General features: G+C 35.6%; 1 long non-coding RNA gene across 1 annotated transcript; it reads left to right on the top strand.

Annotated features, from left to right (window-relative positions):
- The first annotated feature begins 6 nt into the window (after window positions 1-6).
- On the top strand, window positions 7-5,716 carry LOC107848561. Its single transcript, XR_007046685.1, has 3 exons — window positions 7-4,466; window positions 4,632-4,840; window positions 5,443-5,716. It is a non-coding gene; the product is annotated as an uncharacterized LOC107848561 (long non-coding RNA).
- Window positions 5,717-6,437: the final 721 nt, after the last annotated feature.

Genomic DNA, 6,437 nt, shown 5'->3' with positions numbered 1-6,437 from the left:
CTACAGGTAATGGTTGGATAGCCTATTGAAGTAATTTAACTGAATAATACCTTCTGGTAATATTTGATACACCCACTAATCCCACTCATATATATTTTCAATGCTATCACATACTTTAGCAATTTATTTTGTTGGACGCGGTGTATATCCTATCAAGCTGGCTTTATTGGACACAGAAATATTTATAACATAATTGTTTGTGCTGTCACCAAGTTATGTTAAACGAATACCAACAGTATTCTAAAACCATACCTCATATTGTCAATACATTGTTGACGTTAGCCATTGTATTTGTTCTAGTAATCATGAACCTTAATTCCATGGCAGGGGCTTGAGTCCTAGATTGATCATGTATATCACTCAGGGAGCACTTTTCTTCGCATTTTATGAATCTTTCAAGAGGGTGTTTTCTTTAGATATCCCGCAGCCTAAAACAGAAATGGTTCCATATGAACATAAAAAGGAAGATGATCGTGCAACGCTGCCTTCACCAAGCTAACAAAAGAAAGATCAGTTCATTTGGTTCTTTCAACACTTCATAGAAAGATGCAGCCTGACTATTCATCGAGTTGTGAACTGTGTGCCAGCTTGTCTCTCTCAGGAATTTCGCCATACATTAATTCTTTTGGTGTTTTTTACTAGTACATACCATTCTTTTATTTATGATATTAATTTTGGTTGGTGTCTTCCAAACAGGGAGCAGTAGGATTGAGGATGAGAGTGTATGATCGTATTGTGTGCTTTGTGAACTGTCACTTTTATAACGCTCCAATTTTCTAAATCGAAACGTTACACGATGCTTATGACCTCGAAGGACTACAAGCTAACCCATGACTGATATTTGTACCTGTATACTGCATAAAAGACTATAAAAATGTGGAAAACATGAACTAGAATTCCATAAGGTTCAATACTAATACATAACAAAAAATATGGTATACAATACCAAAACAAATCTGAAATAACTATCTGACATGCTATAGTTTAAAAGTCTCTAAACTGTCTGAATAAGGAGTTGATGGGACATTTCCCCAACTAACTCTATCTACTAAAATAAACTGAAAAATAAAAATAGTAACATAATCAAATAATATCATCCTCGAATGATGAGGACTCACTGCTAACTCTGTCTGCTGAAACCTGGAATACTACTGACGCTCTGGATCTCGTACTTCTAAACCTATGGTATAAGACACCATAGCACAAATACGTCAGTACTTTGAATGTACTGGTATGCAAGTGAGGTAAGCTGAATGCAATAGGGTTCATATGTATAAAAAATACTATTTAACTGACTAACATGAATGTGAGAATACATACATGCATACGTAACTGTAACTGACATCGTGATAGGACTGAATACCAAGTTCTAACTACTGAGTTTATTGATATTGACATCTGAGTCACTGATGAGTGAGAAAGAATGATATTATATTATTGAATACTGAGGGACTGATACTATGTTACTGATATATGAATAACTGTGTCTAACAGTTCTGATTATGAAGAACTGGTCTGGTTGACTGTACATAACAGTTCTAAAGCTGAATACTGATAACATGAGTTCTGATAACTGATAGCATGAGTGACTGTATCTGACAGTCCTAAATCTGATGGAACTAGCTGAGTTCTGTACTATATCTAAGTAACTGAATTTGAGATCAGTCATATCTAGCGGTGATCTTTAAATCTGATGATACTGATAAGAAAGATGATTTAACTTAGTCTGAAATTAGTCCTACCTTGCGGGTGATCTCTGAATTTGATTATGCTGATAATGATTGAACAAAGTTGAGATCAGTCTTATCTAATGGGTGATCCCAAAATCTATTTATAATGATAAGAATTGACTGTATTGGACAGTCCTGAATCTAAGGAACTATCTGAGTTCTTTTATTGAGACTGAGTTCACTATATCTGACAGTCCTGAATTCATAACTGAAACTGTGGGATGTATTCATCTAACCAACATGCCTCATACTATGCTAACTAGGGTCCAACCTGTAACCCCTGTTGGAAGGGTGTCAATACCGCACCACTGGTAAAGACAACTATTGTGGAGTCAGTCCTAATCTAGTGGGTGACCCCTGGGATCAGTCCTATGCATTTAAATGTGCTAACGGGTGATCCCTGAGTATGTCAGTCCTATCTAACGAGTGACATCTCATACCTACGCTGGCTACGTAGTTCTGAAACTTAGGGATTGCTTCTAGGGATCTCAGTTCCTACCTAGTGGGTGAGTCCCCGTCCCTAGGCTTGCTCGGTGTTGAATCCTACTCCCATCTGAAAGACTCTGAACTGATTAACTGAACTGAACTGATACTAGTGGTATTTTCTAGCAGAGCTAAATTGAATTTACTGAGTTCCGTTAACTGATGGAATATACTGAGTTCTGAGGACTGGCTGAGAGTACTGTAGTTACTGAGATTTATTGGGAATACTGAAATAACTGAGATTACTGAGATTTCTGAGATATCGTGAGTCACATGACTGACTGAGTTCCATGGATCATGGCTTGACTGAGAGTATCGTGAAAACATGACATGGCTCTAGGCACACAGCTAAATTGGCTGATACAAGTACCCCCAGGAATCGATGGAAAGAAAATGACATAGCATAGCTTACTTGAACACATGACCAATCAACACAATTCATAATTCATCTATTAAACCACTTCATCAAAGATGTGATATGCATAAGCTTGTACACACATGGGGATTTCATAATATCATGCTAGTTAGGCACTTTTCCTTCACCTAGGCATTTAATCAAACATATTATAGGCATAGTACATGTAAACAACATTATACAACAAACAAATATCATGATTCATCTCTGATTTCATCATTCAAGGGTTTAGTCATAAGGTTGCATGAATCTATAGCTATAATAATTAAACCCACGTAGAAATTCTCACCCAACATGGATTTAAATTCAAATTGATCATTCTCATCATAAACAAAACAAACCCAACATGAAATTCATAAAGAAATCCATAAACTTGAATTTAGAAAAGGGATTCTTGGGCTTCATGGACGAAATGAGTCCATGAATGAACACTATGCATACCTTAAAGCTTGATCTTGAAAGAGATCTAATGTTTCTTGAAGGTTCTTAAAGAAATTCTTAGGCTTGTTCTTGATTTTTCTTGACTAGGGTTTAACCCCTTTTGGGAGAGAATGTTCTTATTCTTGAGGAGAATGAGAAAATAATGGGATATAGCCTTATCAGGGCTTTAATACCATGTTTAGAGTAAGGGAAAAAGACCAAAATACCCCTACGAAATTACTTCCCAGTTGCTGAAATTATCAGCTGACGACCAAGGCTGATAAACTGTCAGATCTGTGATAGCCCATCAGCCCAGGTCATCACTTGGGAGCTGGAATTGATGGGTTTCTGTCTAGGCCAGATGACATGGGCTGATAAGCCGTCAGATCTGTGATAAGCCGTCAGCTCATGTCGTCACTCAGTTGTCAGGAGGACATGCTGGAGTAAAATGGGTATAACTTTTTGCTCCGATATCGGATTTGGGAAAAATTGGTATCGTTGGAAAGATAATTAAATTATCTATCTTTTGGTGGGTTATAAGCTCAAAAATTCGTAGTATAAATATATATATGCTCATTTGAAGTTGACTATGGCAATATCCTTCCCAAGAATTTAATCGGTAAGGAATGTTTTGATTCATTTGATAGATGGGAGTTATTTGAAGCCTTAATATACATATAAATTACTCATAAAACTATAAAAAAACCATGATGTACTATGCATGAGCTTGAAACATGGCGCTAATATTGGTTTGGATTTTTTGGGGTATTATAACTTTGCTGCACATTTAGAAGTTGTTGGTCACCGGAATGCTGATTTTGACCATGTGTATCAAAGTATGATCTTTAGTCGCCATCAAACTTTCTTAATGCTGCAGCTGGTATGGTTTCATACCTATTCTCAGCTTGCTTACTTGTTTGCCTGCTCTATGTATTTAATATGGATTGCTTATTGTTCTCGGTTGCCACTGTTCCTTTCTATTACAGCTGGTGTCTCATCTGCTATTAAAATACTTTGCAGTGCAAATATACGTACTTAAATTGGTAAATTTGAATGGCTAGTCTATAATAGTCTTCCTAAAATATTTGTTTCCTTCTTCGGAGCAGTATATTTCAATTGGTACAGATAAAAAACATTGAACTATGTTTATCAGGGTGCGTTTAGCTCTGCAGAAGCAACTCCCGCGATATCTAAGGCAGATATGGTTGTATTTTTTGGTGACTTGATCTATCGGCTTGATGGTATTTCTTATAATGAAGTAAAAGATTTTATTTCCCAAAGGAGCTTTGATTGGCTGAGAGAGAGGGACCAGTTGCGTACAGATATGGATGTTGGGAATGCCTTCTAAGGAATGTGTGAAGCAGTCATGAGATTTTCTCCAACATACAAATTTGGAAGACATCAAACTGGCTTAGCAGGTAACTGTAGCTATCAGTTCTTCAGTTGACTGTTGTAATACTCTCTACTTTTATATGATTTAGACAATGGAAATGCTCTCCCTCTCTCGCCTGCTTTATCTCACTCGCCCTTTCTATGTTTCTCTCCTCTTAATGTCTGATGTGGTTATAATGTCTCATTTCAAGGTTACGACTGGTGAAAAAAAGTGAATTCCTGCCTGGTGTGAAAGAATTTTGTATCGTGATAGCCGTTCCACTTCAGCTTGCACATGCAGCTTAGATTGTCCTGTCATCTCATCAGTTCTTCAGAAAGTTTTCCATATGTTTCTATGGATTGAGGTAGCTTAGATTGTTCTGTCGTCCGTTCCACTTTTGGTTTCCCTCGTTGGCTTGAGGTAACTTTCAGTTCTTATATTAGAGGATTGGATCTTTTCTATCATTGTAGTGTCTGGGGCTTAATGAGAGTGATTCCTCTCTCCCGCTTTCCTTTTTGTTCCTTTATCTAACTTTTTTTCTACAGTTGAAAGTTTGGAAGTCACAACTAATTCAGTCATTCTGAACATTCTCATGAACCATGATTTTAGTATTCACACTTGCCTATATAAGAATTCTGAACATAAGAAGTTCTATGTGTACCTTAGCGTTGCCCTTAAAGCTAACCAGACCCCAAAGAACTTAGGATACATGCAGCATAGCCTTCTATTTTGTTGTTGCTGCAGCAGACAAAAGTATGGAAAAGAAGCAAATATTGCATTGGAATATTTTCTTTCATTTAAATGAGAAGACGAAATTGATAGTAAATGAGTGAAATGACTTATTACGGACTGTGGTCAAATAAGTGATTCTAATCTTATTTAAACTCTTATGTGAACTCAAAATATGCTTGAAGTAGAACTCCAACGAGGCATTGACCCATTATATTATGCTGCAATATGATTCTAAACTTTTTATGTTGTTATTTAAGTGCTAATTTATATAATTTATTCTTTTTTTATAGGTGTCCAAACTGAAGAAAGAAATGAAGAAAGTGATGAAGACATTGACATTACTTGAGAAGATTTTTGGGTTGTGGATAAATGCTCTAATATCAATAGTTTTTTGTTGAATTTCTTCTAACTTATCGCGACTCGAACTTGCTAGTATGTAAAAACTTGACTAATCATTTGGACTTGATTACAGTTTGCTTTTGGGTTTAAATTACTAGCTTGTTACATATTTTGAATTATGGGATTATTAATGAATGATTTTGTGTTGTGATGTGTATATATTGTGTTATAATTTATTATGTATGTAAATAAGAATTTACATTAATACGAGTGACTATTTATATAATCGTTGCAATAGATCAATAAACCATTGCAATAGGTAGTCAAAAAGTGTTGCAACAGAATAACAAAAGCATCGCAATAGATGTTGTTGCAATAATTTAATGTCATTGCAATAGCTTCTATTGCAACGGTTAGTAACCGTTGCAATAAATACAAATAGGTGTCTCAATAACTCAAAAATAACCGTCGCCATAGGTTAAGCTATGGCGATGGTTGTTTGAAATCTTCGTCATAGCTTGACCTATGGCAACTGTTCAGACAACCGTTGCATAAATCGTTGCCATAGACCTATCGCAACCCCCTCCTATGGGATGCTTGCTGAATTGTTGCGGTAGAGCCATGGCAACAATTTTTCTGTCTATTGCAACGGTTTTGCAACCGTCACCATAGGGGTAATTTCTAGTAGTGCACCAAAATATCATATATATGAATCATCCAATAATTGAAATAAATAATTGTATCTGCCATATAATCACCAAAATACCATATATATGAATCATCCAATAATTGAAATAAATAATTGTATTTACCATATAAATCATCATAATACCATATATATCGCTCATTAATATCATTTGAATCACCCAATAATTGAAATAAATAATTGTATCTACCATATGAATCACCATAATACAATATGTATCACCCATTAATATCATATGTA

This window comes from Capsicum annuum, chromosome 11 (assembly GCF_002878395.1).
Source record: "Capsicum annuum cultivar UCD-10X-F1 chromosome 11, UCD10Xv1.1, whole genome shotgun sequence".
Lineage (NCBI taxonomy): Eukaryota > Viridiplantae > Streptophyta > Magnoliopsida > Solanales > Solanaceae > Capsicum > Capsicum annuum.
The sequence above is the reverse complement of the archived record's forward strand: the minus strand, read 5'-3'. Positions and strand labels throughout refer to the sequence as shown.